The 19,682-nt window shown below is 37.6% G+C and overlaps 1 protein-coding gene across 2 annotated transcripts in view; it reads right to left on the bottom strand.

The window, feature by feature from the left end:
* The window catches only part of LOC126267493 (uncharacterized), a 99,391-nt gene extending 96,453 nt beyond the window's left edge, over nucleotides 1-2,938 (bottom strand). The window contains exon 1 of one of the 2 annotated variants that reach the window (XM_049972779.1): nucleotides 2,744-2,938. The gene's annotated coding sequence lies outside the window, so the exon portion shown is untranslated. The remainder of the gene's footprint in view (nucleotides 1-2,743) is intronic. The other variant, XM_049972778.1, reaches the window with a different exon arrangement.
* Between the last annotated feature and the right edge of the window lie 16,744 nt (nucleotides 2,939-19,682).

Genomic DNA, 19,682 nt, shown 5'->3' with positions numbered 1-19,682 from the left:
AATAGCGTCCATGACTATCAAGGTAAGATTTTTTCCTAGCCTGCCAGAGTTGATATGGCGTATGCCTACAGCTTTCTGCATCGAAGCCATGAAAAGTAGAATAACTAGGTCAATGCTGATAACACATTCTCAAGAAATATTTGTCATAACAAAATATAGGCCTATCATAATCCACAAACAGTACAATACAAAAGGCACTTGGAATACGACATACGATTATCTGAGCTCTAGGTATCTAAGAGGCATAACACAGCATTACCTATACTACTTGTGAACAACAGATCTATAAAACACCTTTATGAAGAGCTGTGCCCGATTACACAGTAAAAACTAAACTAAACTCTGAACGGCCCACAAAGGCCCATCTGTCCAACCAGCCGCTGTATCATCCTCAGCTCACAGACGTCACTCGATACAGATACACAGGGGCATGTGGTCAGCACACCACTCTCCTGGTTGTATGTCAGTTTACGAGACCAGAGCAGCTACATCTCAATCAAATAGCTCCTCAATTTGCCTCACTTGCTAACAGCACTCAGCAGACAGGATGGTCACTTATTTAAGTGCTAGCCCAGCCCGACAGCGCTTAACTTTGGTGATCTGCTGCACGGCCATTTGGCGGATAGATAGTAGGCTATGGTAATAATATTGATTTTTAGCTTCAGGTTACGTTTATTCAAATTTACAATGGGTTTTAACTGACATGCCACCACTGGATGGAGTTCTTTCGGTTTATACCTTTTAATGTATTTATGACATCCAAGAATTGTGTATTTTGGCTGACAATACGCATACCTAAAAATTGCACAGTTGGGAACTAATGGTGAAAAAATGTTAAATATAGTATCGAAATAAGTTTACCACATTTATATATATGAATACAGAATGTACATACTGTTTAACTGAACAGATGTATTCACTGTATGTTGCTACAGCATACCAAACATTTGTGACTGCATGCTTAAGAATGGAAAGTTGGGAGTGCAGATCTAACAATAAGATGTTATGCGCCACAAGAATAGTTTTGAAAATATAAAAAACTGCAATGAAACACAGATTTTCCATTGCCAAGATGGACCTCTACCAATTGTATGTAGGAATGAACAGATGAGCTGAAGCTACCAGTACCAAACATCAGCTTCGGTCTGTAATGTAGTGACTATTGCATGTGATGCCCCACATGCATAGACAGGAAGAGAATAGCACAAGGACAATACTTCTTGAATCCATATTGATTATGGGACTGCAAGTTTGGGTGGCAGACATATCTGTAGCATAGCTCAATGGCTACCTAAGTTAGAAAGGTGATAATTTGATCAAAACCTGGCGAAGGGGGTACCGACGATCTCAGTTAACCTGACTGAATATGAAAGTTCAACGGCCTGTCAATGATGACGTCATTAGTGAACAACCACAATCTGGGAAAGCAAAGTCACTGCACCTTTTTCAAAAGAACCTTCCAGTCACATGCCTAACCAATTTGAGCAAACCATAGAAGCTCACTGCACGACCTCCTTGTTACACATGCAAGCCAAACCTCACCGCATAGTATCACTACTTGTAACCAACTACAGCAATCTATCTTCTGCAAGCTGCAGCTGCACAGTCAGTGTTGCTCAACCGTTTGTCTAATTGGTAAGTGTCTGTATTTTTTATAAAATTGTTTATTTGAGTCATGAATTTAAATTGCCACATTGATGAGGAAAACTATTTCTGACATGTGGCAAAATATGTCAGTTGCAAACAGAGATTCAACAACAGCACAAAATAAAGCACTTGTACGAACTACCAGGGCATTTTTGCATGAAGACAACATATTAAAGAAAAGAACTCCAGAAAGAATTAATTTCTACGTAGTATAAAGCAAGCACCTGACAACGAAGGCATGTGGAGGAACGAAAATGTGACACGAAAATCCCTTATGTTAATTATACAGTGACAGTGCTCGGACTGTATTGCCAAAAGTAACAAGGCACGTTTCTTAAAATTAAGCCAATACAGTTACTATTATAACAACAGCTCCACGAATGAAATGAACATTTTTATGAGTAAAACTCAGTTTTATTGTCACGTTAGATTTAAAAGATCCCAAGCTTCCGACCAACACAGTCGGCGGGAGATGTCCTTTTCTGAAACACCATACATGCTAGAAGTTTTGCTTGAGTCTATCTCTTATTTTACATCAGTGAGCTCGTTTGTTGAAGCGAAATTCATTTTTTTATCCACAGTGATACAGAGTTCAAGTTTCATTTTTAAAATTTGAAAAACTGTTCCAGTTGATTCGTAAACTTTTGTACGCATATCTTTACTAATTGCTTCATTGTAAAACGAATACAAAGACGTGTTCTTCGACGTGCTACATATACCTACATCTCAAACGACTAAATAAATAAACGTCCTTACAAACGTTTTTGTGATGGCAATGGTATGTCGCAAACTTTAACCAATGTACAGTTCATTAACAACTTTTCTAGTTGTATGTGAACACGTCGACTAATAAAAAGCGTTTCACCTAAATGTTAATTGCTGTGTGGCACTCGTGCGAATTTCGCATAAAACATTCACCTCAGCATCTTTCTATAGACGCTACATTCCGAGTTAGCAACATTTGATCTCAACCCAGTATAAAACTAATTTCAAAATCGTTTAAACTTTTCTTTACTTTGGAAGGAGACCACATGCAAAAATTGAGTAACAACGTATCAATTAAAATTCGGGCAACTAAACAAAATAAGATTTTTACCTTATTGAACGCTAACCCTCTTATACCGGCTGTGTACGCTAATGGATCAGACAATAGTATTAAAGTTAAGAGCTTACGCAAACGCCACTATTACTGAGACTATTTTGACACATTACACAACACAAACATTCAATACTTCAAATCAAGAGCGCCGCACCAAATTAAGCAAAGTTGTTATAACTACGAGACGACGAGGTGTCTACCAACATTACAAAAATGAGCATATAACAGGACACAGGAAGAATACGCCCAAGCTAGGCAAGCAAAGGCCCATAACACAGTTAGGGTCTTATAACTGGAGCTAAAACCGGACAACTCAAAAATGTATTATTATTATTCACAAGATATACATTATAGCTGCTACAACAGGACGCATGCATTTATTTAACACGATAATTTCTGTTAATGCTGTGAATCCAGCCATTTCTTTGCTGGTTATATTTTGAAGTTAAACTTCTCTGTCTTCACAACTTTAACAAGTTCTTTCCCGTTGTCGTATCTGACAAATTTAGGAAATACAGCACATTTCATACGGTAGTTAAAATTCAAAAATAGTTCAACTTTCACCATTCTTACTTTCAGTCCGATTCTTTCATTACTCCAGATATTTAGCATCACACTGAAAATCCGTTCTACAAAGGCATTGGACGATGATACGACTAGCACATGTCAAACAACGTTCAGCAAATTACGTGCTTCGTGTCTCTTAAAAAATGTTACCCATTTGATTGAAATGTCTATGAATGGCAAAACGTTGATCAGTGCACGTATTTTAGAAAGCATTTCGTCACCGTTTATATTTATGTTGAAATAACCTATAAGTTTCATTAATTCTTCATTTAAGGGGCCCTTCAAAATTTAACTGAGAGCTAAGCTTGAAAACTGTATCTTCACTGAAGTCAAGCCATATTTTTTTGATATTCTAGAATCCTAGTTTAGTCTTGCTGAGCTTCTCTGACAAATTTTGCTTGTTCACATTGTGTACATTTTTTTCAGCTCTTGTAATACCTTGAATCTGAATGAACTATTTGTCTATTAATAATTTCTGTATGCAACTTCAGGAATAAAGAATATATTTCAGTTATCAATATAAAATCACTTTCTACGTATTTTATGATTGAGTTACATAAATCCATAACATTGTAGACAAAATAAATTTAAATCTCTAGGATTGTCACTTCATCGTCCACTTCACTGTCGTTTCCATGGGCTACAAATGTCCAAATAAGTTTGGCAGTATTTATTCACCTTGTCTCAGAAAATAGGAGTTCAACTGGAGCAGTCTATCTATAGCAGAAAAGTAGAGTCAGAAATCGTGTAGGAACATGCCGGAATAGTGTGGAGTACTCTGACTGCAGGAACTCAACAAGTTCTTCAACTCACTCCCCTCCTTCATGCTTGAAGAAAACTCATTGCATACATTACACAATAACGATTCAACAGCGTATGACAGAAGTTTTAGTCCATGTTTCACAGTATTGCGAAGTACGGAGTACACATATGTGACAATGTCCTGTAATAAGATGTGCTGCTTCCAACATTTTTTACTACTCCACGAAATCAGATTGGTTTTTTCAATAATTGATGTAATAGTTGTCCGTATCATAAGCAACCAGTTGCGCTCCTGAAAGACCAGTATTAATGACACTGCCTTTCAGCTTCTTGCCTCTAGATGCTGATGTTTTGTCAGAGTCTTCATAAAGACCTATAACAGACGAAGTCGTCCCCATTTCTTAATCAAAGTGCTGGATAGCAACTGGAAATAATTTCATATTTCCGTCATTTGAAGCATCACATATAGTCGAGAAATGAGTTTAGTTCGTCTGAATGAATTCTGGACGATATTTCGAATCCTCAAACAAAAAGTGAGATTGGGGAGCATTTCCACAGTCTAGTCAAAGGAAGCTGTGAAGATGTTCCACTCCACGATATGTTAATGTTAGTTCCATTGCTGACACTTCCTCTTCTTGACCAGTTCCCACTGGCACAAAATACCTTTGAAAAGTGGAATGTGTCCAGTACATAAGATTCCCTTGTAAGATAAAAGCTCATATTTGGGCTCACTGGCGTAAAATCGATTCAACCTGCTATCTGACCAGAGGGCAAACACATACACAGCGTATGACAAATCCGACAATACATTACTGTCATTTTCACAAGTCTTAAAAAGAACTGCCAGAGATTTACAACTGAGTGTGGCAGCTTGCACAAGTGCCAGGTAGCTGGTAGCCTGACATCATGAGCCACTACCCCAGCAAGGTCAGGATTTACCACTGAGTGAATTTACTCGGACAGATCTTGGTGTTGTCGTCCAAGTTATGGGATTAGAACGGAATAAGATGAAGAGAAACCATAAATGTTGGATTCGGAATTGGGTTTTGAGCAGAGATAACACATGGTCCCCAGACCCATTCATAAACACTGTATTTCTTGTAAATGAAAATCTGTTAGAGAATCACTTTTGAATAACAAAAGTAAATTTCTAGTACTTGTTGAGCTGTGTTTTGAGCTCTATTGACAGAGTCCCGTATTAACATCAGAGATGCCGCACTAGCTCCAGTGAAACTACAAGTAGCAATTCGATATTTAGCTTCTGCCAATTACCTGTCACCTCTCCAATACATAGGCCTACCACATTCCCAAAAGTACAGTTTCAAACGTTGTTGTGTGATGTTTGAGCTCTGAAGGCATGTTTGAATGCTTATATATTTACTCTTGGAGTATGACTATACGTAGGGGTATGCTATACATTTGCTACAGAATTTTCAAATATCATTCTTTTTAGGTTCTATATGAACCTGCAGATGCACCATTCTTATAAGATTTTAACACTTTGTCATGTTTGCAGATGTAGGCATTGGGAATACTTATATTAACGTTTGTGATAAATAAATCACAGCTGGTGACACACTTACACATACCATCCATAGTTTCAAGCAATGCTCAAACAACTGCATTTGCAGCTCTCGTTTTTGTGATTCGTAAACAATGTTGTTCTTTTTACAGTAGAATAAATGTACAACTGTGCTAACAACTAATTTTTTGATATTTTTAAATACTACAGAACACACAAAAGCCAAAATTGTTGACACGAAAACCAAAACACAGTAATTCTGCTTGGAAAATCAAGTATGAGACGGCAGTTGAAAGATATTAATCGACAGTGGGAGAAGGGAAGTGGCATTACAAAGTTAAAGCGAATTTAGTTTTTGTGGAAAGTGTGGCGAAACAAGCGCTGTATCATTAGAAAAATACAGAAGCATCGAGTATGCTGGGACTTAGCCCAGTTCACTGTTACTAGCGGCACATCATGTCATGCACCTGTGCGTAACATACAAAGCATTGTGCCATGATCTAAGGAAGAAATTAAAAATTAAAGTTGGTTTTTCAAACTTTGTCAACATATGCTTCAGTATATTAATGTTTAAATTGTCAAATCTTAGAGCGATCAGATGAATTTGTGTTCCTACGTATGCCATTTTAAATGAAAAACAAGTGGCGCTAAATAATAAAGCTAGAACGCCAAAAATTGCTCAGGATGTGCAAACATATATCAAAATCAACTGTTACAAGCTACAACATGATCACAATAATATTTTGGTCAGAATCCACATTTTTACGAAAAATTGAAGGCACTAAATATTAGACTTAGAAAGATGAAAATTGGTGTGAAGTGTCAGTTCGATATAAAAACATTAACTAAGTGACCCCATTAACCCTTTCATCCCTGAATTAATATATGTGATTTAAAAAAAATATTTGCTATTAAATATGTTACCTAGGATGTATTTGGAAATATAATTTGAAGTTCTCCTACATTTTCACCAGCCAATTTTGAAAACAAAAAATTATTTTTAAGAATTGAATACAAATACAAGATATGCTTATGATACAAGGAAGAATGTCATTGCAACAAGGAGAATATACTTTTGTATGAATGACATTACCATTTCTAAGTTTTTCTTATACAACATAACTTAAACATACTGTTAAGGTAAGTTACAGAAAACTTCACTTATTATTACTTAGTGTGGAAAGACATAAAGCAATTTTTTTTCACTTGTTAGACATAGTGTAGCGGCACCACCATTTAGGATAGGGAAAGTTAGTTTCGTGCGATATCTACAGCCAGGTGCAGGCCGGATTGCAGCAAGTTATGCATACCAACTGTTGCGAAGGTAAATAGAGGCCACAGGGGCTTAGAACCGCCAGAGAGGGCGCACACAGCTGTTTCCATGGCGCAAGTTACAGGCAGAAGATGGCCACTGGCCAACATAAGTGTTATGCATATGTGATGCGAAGTGATACGCTTGGCAAAGCAGAGGTGCACAGCCGAGTATAAGTAGGTGCCACTTTCTAACGAGATTCATTCAAGTGTGGCAGCGGGGTGCATCACAACACTGGCCTACATGCAACAACAGATGGGGTGCCAGCATCTCAGTCCACGGCGGGTCGTTGGTTCTACCATCTGAGGCCGACGCAGGGTCTGCAGCCAGGAAGTGGCGGGCCACTCTTTGCCTCGCTGCTGTGGGCAGTCATCTCAGCTCCCAACACATGCTGGAGACTTCCTAGGCGAGGGCCGCAGATTCGGACGCCGGATCGCGGGCGGTCGTTGCCGCCACATTCTCAGCTATGCCAGCGAGGAAGAAGCAGCAGTGGGGCCAGCCTACGGCTCCCAGCAGAGCAGCCCGGAGTTAATGGGGACAATGGTTGATGAGTTGGCTGCTGGCACAGCCATCCTGACGTAATCGGAACTCTGCAGCTGTTGTACAAGGCCGTCACGACAAAGCATTGCGTTACACACGCCATTGGGGTGCTTCCTCAGCACTGCAGGTCTCTGTGATACAGACCGAGGTGAATGGAGCTCTGTGGTGGAAGCAAATAAATCATTTGGAAAGTTCTCACCAAGTTTTAATATGGCAACTCCTACCCCACCCACTACATTTGGTGTCTTCCCACTACATTTGCTCATCCTGATACATTCGATGGCAGAAATCGCCACAACAATAGGAACACCTCACATTTTATGCACAACACTCTGCTGAATCCTTTAGGGCATAGATTGCAGCACCTTTCTGGTGGCTCTGTTGAGGCCAGTGACCAACTTCATGACATCTGCAATAGGCCTGGAGGCTCCCAAACTCTTCTTTGGACCTTCTATATCTTCTGTAGATGGTCTTTCTCTTTTGCGGTGAACAACATTTCCTGTCATAGAAAAACCATAAGCAATATGAGTGTGGAAATCCAGAAGAGAAAGCTGAGATGATGTGCCTCGCTGATTCAAGAGATGTCTGTAAAGCAACCATGAATTTACAACTACAACAATGAAGCACCAATAAACTATTCACATATACCATTTCTTGGAATGGATATTTATCCTATAAAGTTCTATGAGCATGTCTGCTAAATCCACTCCTCCCATGTGTTCATTATATTTATTCACAACCAGTGGTCGATTTACCTGGGTTGAATGATTATTCTGCTCCACTTCTTGCACTTATCCTGTGGATTTATACCTGCATATGTGGAAACCAGTTGCACGGCTGTATTGGCATACTACCTTACTGCTATGATGTTGGATGATTCATCAATGCTATAATCTAGTGCCCCTCTTCCTTTCTTTTTCAGCTTCTTTTTTTCTGCTACGGGGTTGAGTAACATTCTGTCTGAATGAACAGCCCCAACACATAAAATACCTTTCTGTTTAAGAATGTCTAAAAGTTCTGAAGAGATGAACGAATAATCAAAAATTATCTTCTAGTTCTTGCCCTCAGGGAAAATCTTCACAAAGCGTCAGAACAATGTCTCCTGAAACTCCTAAACTGTGCTCGTCACATGTGCCTATACCCACACAAATTGCAAAGTCATATATTAGGCCTGATACTCCAGCTGGAGTAAACACTTGATATCCCCATTTATGAGGCTTGTTTTTGAGATACTGAACTAAAGAACTTCCCTTGAAAGGGATCTTCTGTTCATCAATGTTCTCATCTCTTCTGGAGGTAGTTGCAACATATTGTTCCTTAAAGAATCTATCAGAGGTCTCATTTCGAATAAATTGCCATGCTTGGGATCACCTTTTGATTTCTGGTTGTTGTTATTATTTAGATGGAAATATGAGCATAGAGTTTAAAATCTATTCCTACCCGTAACATCTCCAATTCGAGGAAAGTGACACTGTTGTGACCAGTACATTTTATATTGTGGCGTTGGAACTGCACCCATAAATAGTAAAATAACAATATGTTGTTTTATTTCATTGCAAGAAATATCAATGACAACCCCATCTTTGATGTGTGTGTAATGATTTGTTTCAAGGACAATGGATTCGCATATTTCATCATCAATGAACATCTGAAAATAATTTATCGGAGTCAGGGCCTTCATCAGATGGTGCTGAAGGTATGTTGTCTTTCCATGTGGCATCTGGCAGAACGAAATCACCTTTCTTCTATGAACAGGTTTCCTTCTTCATATTTTAAATACGACAGTATGCCATCTTAGGTACTGTATACCACTTAAAACACTTGATAATGACACTTCGAAGACAAAACCATGATCATGTAAATGTAAAACTGCAAAATAAGAAATAGTCTAATGGAGGTACTGACTTTAACGAAATTACTTTCTATGTTTGTTGCTTGTGGATTAGAGATGTCCTCACGTTCAATACTATAATCTTTTCCTTGCATGTGTATTTCAGTATCATTTCTTTGTGGATATTCTAGGACACTGTCAGAGTTTTGTTGGATAAAGCCAGACTCATTATTAGATTTCATGCAAGTAACTGTTTGTGTGCCGCCCGTAATGTTAATACAACAGCGTGGCAAGTGCTGAGATTATTTTCCACTTTTGTGGGGAGCAAATAACTTTATCAGAAGTGAGGGCTATAGACCATTTAATGGGAATGTACCGTATAGGTCACCTGTGAACTGGTCATAGTGTTGTTCACGAAAGAGACATTATTATTATTATTATTATTATTTCTTTCTTATCTCAGACGTTATGTCTGGTCAAAAGTGGAAAATGTCGTGGACCTTGATCAAGGATGACTTCCTTTTAACTGTACGGTATATGTTACATTGCATTTAGGAACATTCGGGTAATTGAACATCTATCAATAATTACGGATTTCTGTAGTTGTATATATAAGTTTGGTTGTATCTGTATTGCATTGATGTACTGGTGGATATTGTGTAGTATAACTCCTGTAGTTGATAGTATAATTGGTATAATGTCAACTTTATCCTGATGCCACATATCCTTGACTTCCTCAGCCAGTTGGATGTATTTTTCAATTTTTTCTCCTGTTTTCTTTTGTATATTTGTTGTATTCGGTATGGATATTTCGATTAGTTGTGTTAATTACTACTTTTTATTGGTGAGTATGTGGTGTTGTTTCATCTGTTATAATGGTTCTGCTCCAGCATAATTTGTATTCATCATTCTCCAGTACATTTTGTAGTGCATACTTGTGTGTGCGAATGTGTTGTTTTATAAGTTTATGTTGTAAGGCAAGCTGTTGATGTATTATTTTTGCTACATTGTCATGTCTTCTGGAGTATTCTGTATTTGCTAGTATTGTACATCCGCTTGTGATGTGATCTACTGTTTCTATTCTTTGTTTGCAAAGTCTGCATTTATCTGTTGTGGTATTGGGATCTTTAATAATATGCTTGCTGTAATATCTGGTGTTTATTGTTTGATCCTGTATTGCAATCATGAATCCTTCCATCTCACTGTATATATTGCCTTTTCTTAGCCATGTGGTGGATGCGTCTTGATCGATGTGTGGCTGTGTTAGATGATACGGGTGCTTGCCATGTAGTGTTTTCTTTTTCCAATTTACTTTCTTCCTATCTGTTGATGTAAGTGAGATCTAAAGAGTTGTAGAAGTGGTTAGGAAATGGCAGTGGTGTAGCTAATGTATTTATATGAGTGATTGCTTTGTGTATTTTGCTAGTTTCTGCTCGTTCTAGAAAGAATTTTCTTAAATTGTCTACCTGTCCATAATGTAGGTTTTTTATGTCGATAAATCCCCTATCTCCTTACTTTCTGCTTAATGTGAATCTTTCTGTTGCTGAATGTATGTGATGTATTCTATATTTGTGGCATTGTGATCGTGTAAGTGTATTGAGTGCTTCTAGGTCTGTGTTACTCCATTTCACTACTCCAAATGAGTAGGTCAATATTGGTATAGCATAAGTATTTATAGCTTTTGTTTTGTTTCTTGCTGTCAATTCTTCTTTCAGTATTTTTGTTAGTCTTTGTCTATATTTTTCTTTAAGTTCTTCTTTAATATTTGTATTATCTATTCCTATTTTTTGTCTGTATCGTAGATATTTATAGCCATCTGATTTTTCCATCGCTTCTATGGAGTCAATGTGGTTATCCAATATGTAATCTTCTTGTTTAGTGTGTTTTCCCTTGACTATGCAATTTTTCTTACATTTGTCTGTTCAAAAAGCCATATTTATATCATTGCTGAATACTTCTGTTATCTTTAGTAATTGGTTGAGTTGTTGATTTGTTGCTGCCAGTAGTTTTAGATCATCCATGTATAGCAAATGTGTGATTTTGTGTGGGTATGTTACAGTAATATTGTATCCATAATTTGTATTATTTAGCATGTTGGATAGTGGGTTCAGAGCAAGGCAGAACCAGAAAGGACTTAATGAGTCTCCTTGGTATATACCACACTTAATCTGTATTGGCTGTGATGTAATATTATTTGAATTTGTTTGGATATTAAGTGTGGTTTTCCAATTTTTCATTACTATGGTTAGGAACTGTATTAATTTAGGAACTATTTTGTATATTTCAAATATTTGTTGTAACCATGAGTGGGGTACACTATCAAAAGCTTTTCGGTAATCAATGTATGCGTAGTGTAGCGACCTTTGTTTAGTTTTAGCTTGATATATCACCTCTGCATCTATTATCAGTTGCTCTTTACATACTCTGACTCCTTTGCAGCAGCCTTTTTGTTCTTCACTTATAATTTTGTTCTGTGTTGTATGTGTCATTAATTTTTGTGTAATGACTGAAGTTAATATTTCTTACATTGTTTGTAGGCATGTTATGGGACAATATTTTGCTGGGTTTGCTGTGTCTTGCTTGATCTTTAGGTTTCATATAAGTTATTCCTTGTGTGAGTGTATCAGGGACTGTATGGGCCTGCAATGTAATTGTTAAATAATTTAGTTAGATGTGAATGTGTTGAGGTGAACTTCTTTAACCAGAAATTTGCTATGTTATCTTTTCCAGGGACTTTCCAACTGTGTGTAGAATTAATTGCTTGGGTGACTTCATGTTGCAAGATTATCGCATCAGGCATTTGTGGTGCCATCTTATATGTGTCTGTTTCTGCTTGTATCCACCGCGCATGTCTTTTGTTGTACCGGGTTTGACCATATGTTGCTCCAGAAGTGTTCCATGTCTGTTATGTTTGGTGGATTGTCTATTTTAATGTGTGTGTTATCTATTATCTGATAAAACTTCTTTTGGTTCATGTTGAATGTTTGGTTTTGTTTCCTTCTATTTTCACTTTTTTTTATCTTCTAAGTCTTTTGGCCAATGCTTGTAATTTCTGCTTTTTTTCATCTAATTGCTCTATCGCTTCTTGTTGTGAGATTTTACCTAACCTTTTTCGTTTTTTTCTGACATTTGATGTCTTATAAATTGTCTTAGCTGTCCAATGTCTTTTCTCAGTTTTTCTATTCTGATCTGTAGCCTGTGTTGCCATGTTGGTTTTTTGGTTTTTTTCCGTGCGTTGGTTGGTTCTGATCTCTGCCTAGTGTGTATATTTAGTGTAGTGAGTGCTCCTATATAAACCAGTAATTGTAACTCTTCCATAGTTGTGTTTTCATTTATTTTGTTGTGTATGATTGTGTTGATAGTTTTTATTGTTGTTTCGACTTGTGGGTTATTTGGTGGGATATGCAAGAATGGTCTAATGTCTGTATTTGTGTCTTTGTATTCTTTATATGTCAGTTGAAATTTTTCTTCTATTTCTAACATGTGTGTCACTTCGTATTCTATTTGTACTTGTTCTGGTGGCAGTCTTAAGATTTCGTTTTCCTCTGATTGTTTAATTGATGTGCGTAGTTCTTTGTTTGTTTGCTCTGGGATGTTCGAGTCCATTACTGTATTTTCTTCTTCTTCTGATGCACATTATTTGTTTCCAGTATTTGTTGTACTTGTTGTTTGATGTTTTCTAATTCTGACTGGGGTATCCTATTATTTTTTATTGTTACACGGATCTGATCAGCTAGTAATTGTTCTGTTAAAAATTTTAATTCTGGGTATCTGGTAAGAAATGTTGTGTATACTTGTGATCTGTATCCAGTTGTGTTGGTTCCTAGGTTTGTTGCTTGGTAATAACAGAACATTAGGTGTCGATTAACTTCATCTGACCATCTCATCCTCTGTCTTTGTTTTCCTTCTAGGGTGGTTGCAGGAAGCATATCCTGCAAAAGGCCTCTGTTTGGATTTAAATCATTTTCATGTTGCCTAGCAGTGTCGTTACCACTGTGTGCGGGCATAGGGTTCAAGCGTCGTCCCCGACCATGATGGCGCTTGTCCGAGGCTTCTTTAGTTTTATCCTGAACCAACTAATCACACTAAAAGGGGGGTTAGCCCTATTAGTGGTTTGTTCTTTTCGTCACCTTTTACGACTGGCAGAACATACCAGAGGCCTATTTTTTTCCCTGGCCACCACGGGGAATTATTATTATTATCAGTCATATTACAATGTTGTGCATGTGAAATTTTTTTAAATACATTAGAATCAGTTAGAACTCAAAACTTCTATTTATATATCCTGATCCCACTGAGTAAACAAGTGGAAATATTTCATTCAGTGAACAAAAAAGAATGTGGACTTGGAGCCTGGAAACTATGGTCAGTATATTCTCCATCGTTTTCTGGCTGATCATAAAAAGACAGCGCCCAGAATTGCACATAATTTAGAGATATATTCAGGGAAAGTGAAACAAGACGCATATTCAGGGAAAGTGAAATATGACCCATCCTTACCTGATGCAGGTGTGAGTGGAAATGTTGTTCTCAGATTGGCTTCTGTAATACCTAGACACATGTTTCACAAACTGTATTTTGATAATATGTTCACAGGAATTCGGTTAGAAGTTGAACTAGAAAAGATGGGTATTTAGTCTTTAGGAACTGTGGGACCTAGTCGGCTCAAAGACTGTATGTTCACTTCTGACAAAGTCATGAAAAAGAAGGGTCGAGGGAGTTATGAGGAACATTTATCTAAAATTGATGGCATTACTTTGAGTGTAGTAAAATGGTATGATAAAAAGTATGTTCATTTGCTCAGTACTTTTGCTGGTGCTCATCCAACATCAACAGTGGAGAGATAGGACCGTACAAAGAAAGAAAAAATAAATGTTGAATGCCCCAGTATTGTTCACTATTACAATCAATGTATGGGTGGTGTTGATCTGTTGGACTCACTGATAGCATTGTATCGCATCAAGATCCGGTCGAAGAAATGGTATTTCACTTGCTTTATCTGACTGTAGTCAAGGCTTGGCTACTATACAGAAGAGATTGTACAGAGTGTAACGTGAGAAAACTAGATCAGCTCAGCCTATTGGACTTCAAAGCTACTGTTGCTGCTTGCAAACAGAATAAGGATGGACAGAAAAAAAGGGGAAGACCTAGTAGTTCGTCATAGGAAACTGCAATTCAATTGAAGAAGAAGACTGGATCAGCAGCACCACTGCCTGAAAAAGAAGTGAGGAAGGATGGAATTGGCCACTGGCATCAATTTTCAGAAAAAAGAGGTCGTTGCAAAAAAACAGGATGTAATGGTGCACCAAAAGTGTTTTGCACAAAATGTAAAGTACAGCTTTGCTTCACACCAAATTCTAAATGTTTTTTTCATTTTCATACTCAGTAGTTCATGTCAGAAACTAAAAGTAACCAGAAAACTGCTGACATTAAAATCAATTCTTAATTTTGATTTTTTAATTATTGTATTGCATATGCTTTTATCTGTAATTAATTGTTATCTCATTATTCTTTACTTACCTCTAATTTTACCGTAACATGCAGCTCTATTCTTGTCTCAAATTAGAAATACTAAATTATTTGTACAAGACTGAACAAAAAAATGTAACTGCCCACTGTGACCTCAGAGTCACAGAACTATTTTAAAAAATAAATTATTTCAAAAACAAAAATTCACCATACATGTGTTAAATACATTATTCTCTAACATTCTATGCATATAAATATCTTTTTCTACAGAAAATAATAATTTGGGCAATAGAGGGTTAAATACAATTGAATCAGTTAGAACTTAAAGCTTCTATTTATACACCCTGATCCCACTGAGTAAACAGAGTGGAAACATTTCATTCAGTGAACAAAAGAAGAATGTGGACTTGGAGCCTGGAAACTATGGTCAGTATATTCTCCATCGCTTTCTGGCTGATCATAAAAAAAAGCGCCACTGCCTTGCAAATGGCTAAAAGTGGCGTTAAGAGAGTGGCTCCACAGAAATTTTGGTGTTTCCACATACAGCTTCGGTTACTCCTCTGGAATGTCGGCCCAGTGGTATCACTTTTGTTGCAAGTGGATACCAGCTTTCAGTCTGGTTCACACACGCAACTAATGAGGCGCCAACAACTTGTCTCTTTCGGTAGTGGCATCATGAACTACCATTCACAATGGGCGCCACAAATACTATGGTTTAATATGGCATCGGCTGAAGTCTTACGAGCAGATAAGAATGTCACAGCGTAGGTTACAGCATTAGAGTTGTGACAAGAGTTGAACACAAGCAAGACGAAATCAAAATGCTGGATGCGAAAATATATTTCATACAGCAATAAATCAGTAACCAGAAGAACATTTATAAAAGAAATAACACTAGAAGCCGGAACTTCTATCTGCACAGGCAAACTAACCAACAGCTGGAGTGTTAATATCATCTGCAGACACACTACTCTTCCAGGATTTTAAAATCTTATTGTATTCATTGATATAGGCAATTTGAATAACTATTTTTTAGTTCAACAGCTGCCATGTCACACTCGGAACCTATTTCCTGCACATAATACACAGTTCATATAATGCTTGGTCTCACAAATCAAGAAGTTTATACGAATCTTTTTTTTTTTTTTTTGCTTACATATATTAAGTTTGCTTGAGTGTCTTGAGTATTGGAAGGCGGGCGCCCATCCTCTTTTTAACATGTCCTATAAGTCACTGGAAGTGAGCATTGAATGCTTTGCGATCTCTATTGGCTAGATATTCTGTATACCACACACGTCTCTTAAAATCAAATCTACTGAAGACAGCTACAGCAGCAGAAACTTCTATCCCTCCACCTGAGCCTTCATAGTTTTTCACACGGATACGTTTGTGAAGAACCATTCTGTTTCTGCCTGTGCCTATTGGTGATCATCCATGGCTATATTTAGTTTGTATCTCAATGTCGACAACTTAACCTGTGGCAACACTTGTTGCTGTACACTAGCCATTCTTTGAAGTGTGCCCTCTCTCCTTGCCAGCTTCCATCACAGGCAACAGAAATATCACTTCCATTGTCATTAATTTCTGGTGATTACAGTCATATAAATCACTGTTATAATACAGTAACGATGTGTAAAATAGTTCTTCACTGCTGCAGAAACTGGACACTGTGACGATACTGGGCACTACTTACTGTAGTTGAATCGTTTGCCTCGAGCCTCCACGTGATATAGCATGAAAATAAATATATTTGTTATAGTCATCTTAATTGAGCGACCTAGAGATGTGGCTGGTCTCAATGTTTGGCTATGTTTTTCGTCATTAGGTGCCAGCTCACACGTGTTGCAAACTCAATTTTTAAACTGAAATAAAATATAAAAAGCAATGCAGGCAGGTATTGGGGTGAAATTTAAAATATTGAGTGACATTGATTTATAATTCGAACAAGCAGTTTATTTTTCTTCAATATATTCACTAAACACTTAAAATGCAATCTGAGGGGCTCTTACGTAAGGCCGGCTGTTAATAACTGATGCTACAACACTTCACTATAAAATTCATATGTCGCGACCATGGCACTCGACAGTCTGTTCACAATTCACAAAATACACTCTTGTCTGCTGTCCTAAACCACTATATTGCGCTCCACTTGATCGCTTTCGGACGTCGATACATACATACTTGTCCCCGAACATGGCTACCAACCCACTACTGACCCCAGATGCGCGGCACGTCCGGCTCTTACCGTCGCTTAAAACCAACTGTCCTTCATCAAAGATGGCCGTCCTATGCAACTTCTAAACGACAGCCTAACTTGAAACAATGTTTGACAAAAAGAATTACAAATATTCTAAAACTAAACACAAAAACAATAGGAATGCAGGTAAGCTACTACAAGCAGCTAGTGAACGCATTATTGTGGCCAAGATAGATACGAAGCCCACACCTACTGCAGTAGTACAAGTTTATATGCCAACTAGCTCTGCAGATGAAGAAGAAACTGAAGAAATGTATGATGAAATAAAAGAAATTATTCAGATAGTGAAGGGTGACGAAAATTTAATAGTCATGGGTGACTGGATTAAGGAGATGGGACCTGGATAAACTAAAGGAACCAGAGGTTGTACAGTGTTTCAGGGAGAGAATAAGGGAACAATTGACAGGAATGGGGGAAAGAAATACAGTGGAAGAAGAATGGGTAGCTTTGAGGGATGAAGTAGTGAAGGCAGCAGAGGATCAAGTAGGTAAAAAGACGAGGACTATTAGAAATCCTTGGGTAACAGAAGAAATATTGAATTTAATTGATGGAAGGAGAAAATATAAAAATGCAGTAAATGAAGCAGGCAAAAAAGGAATACAAACGTCTCAAAAATGAGATCGACAGGAAGTGCAAAATGGCTAAGCAGGGATGGCTAGAGGACAAATGTAAGGATGTAGAGGCTTATCTCACTAGGGGTAAAATAGATACTGCCTACAGGAAAATTAAAGGGACTTTCGGAGATAAGAGAACCACTTGTATGAACATCAAGAGCTCAGATGGAAACCCAGTTCTAAGCAAAGAAGGGAAAGCAGAAAGGTGGAAGGAGTATATAGAGGGTCTATACAAGGGCGATGTACTTGAGGACAATATTATGGAAATGGAAGAGGATGCAGATGAAGATGAAATGGGAGATACGATACTGCATGAATAGTTTGACAGAGCACTGAAAGACCTAAGTCGAAACAAGGCCCCAGGAGTAGCCAACATTCCATTAGAACTACTGATGGCCTTGGGAGAGCCAGTCCTGACAAAACTCTTCCATCTGGTGAGCAAGATGTATGAGACAGGTGAAATACCCTCAGACTTCAAGAAGAATATAATAATTCCAATCCCAAAAAAAGCAGGTGTTGACAGATGTGAAAATTATCGAACTATCAGTTTAATAATTCACAGCTGCAAAATACTAAAACGAATTCTTTACAGACGAATGGAAAAACTAGTAGAAGCCGACCACAGGGAAGATCAGTTTGGATTCCGCAGAAATGTTGGAACACGTGAGGCAATCCTGATCCTATGGCGTATCTTAGAAGATAGATTAAGTATTTGTAGACTTAGAGAAAGCTTTTGAAATGTTGACTGGAATACTCTCTTTCAAATTCTGAAGGTGGCAGGGGTAAAATACAGGGATCGAAAGGCTTTTTACAATTTGTACAGAAACCAGATGGCAGTAATAAGAGTCGAGGGACATGAAAGGGAAGCAGTGGTTGGGAAGGGAGTGAGACAGTGTTGTAGCCTCTCCCCGATGTTATTCAATCTGTATATTGAGCAAGCAGTGAAGGAAACAAAAAAATTCGGAGTAGGTATTAAAACCCATGGAGAAGAAATAAAAACTTTGCGGTTCGCCAATGACTTTGTAATTCTGTCAGAGATAGCAAATGACTTGGAAGAGCAGTTGAACGGAATGGATAGTGTCTTGAAAGGAGAATATAAGATGAACATCAACAAAAGCAAAACGAGGATAATGGAATGTAGTCGAATTAAGTCGAGTGATGCTGAGGGAATTAGATTAGGAAATGAGACACTTAAAGTAGTAAAGGTGTTTTGGTATTTGGGGAGCAAAATAACTGATGATGGTCGAAGTAGAGAGGATATTAAGTGTAGACTGGCAATGGCAAGGAAAGCGTTTCTGAAGAAGAGAAATTTGTTAACACCGAGTATGGATTTAAGTGTCAGGAAGTCGTTTCTGAAAGCATTTGTATGGAGTGTAGCCATGTATGGAAGTGAAATACAGCGAATCACAGTTTTCTTTCTGAAGTGGCATAGAAGAATTTACAAAAGTTGTACTTGATGCTCTTGATAAAGATGAGTGTGCCACAGGCATATTTTTCTGTCTTTATAAGGCGTTTGATACAGTCGACCACAAGATTCTATTAAATAAATTAGAAACATTAGGAATAAGAGTGGTAGTTAATGACTGGTTTCGACCATACCTAGCAGATAGGGCACAAAGAGTAGAGACAACACATACTTCAAATAGATCGAAACGTTTAGTAAAACTCTTATGAGAACCAAAATACATTAATATAGGGGTTCCACAATGTAGCATATTAGGACCAATACTGTTTCTGATATACATCAATGACTTTCCCAGTAGTGTTACTCATGGTGAAAAAATTGTCTTCAGTGATGACAGTCACTGAGAAAACAAGAGAACTCCTTGGCGAGAAATCAAATGAAACTCTCAGGGAAGTTTATGATTAGTCAATAAGCAAATAAATTGGCATGGGACATAAAGAAAATTCAGTTTGAATAGGAAAAATGACAATGCCAAATTAAATGTAAATTGCACCTCTATAGACTGTGTAACAAATGCCAAATTTCTAGGAATGAATATTGATTCTCAGTTGTAGTGGTGTGAATGCATAAAGGTACTTGCAAACAGAATGTCATCAG

The sequence above is a fragment of the Schistocerca gregaria genome, chromosome 4, assembly GCF_023897955.1.
Source record: "Schistocerca gregaria isolate iqSchGreg1 chromosome 4, iqSchGreg1.2, whole genome shotgun sequence".
Lineage (NCBI taxonomy): Eukaryota > Metazoa > Arthropoda > Insecta > Orthoptera > Acrididae > Schistocerca > Schistocerca gregaria.
This window is presented reverse-complemented; position numbering and strand designations above follow the sequence as displayed.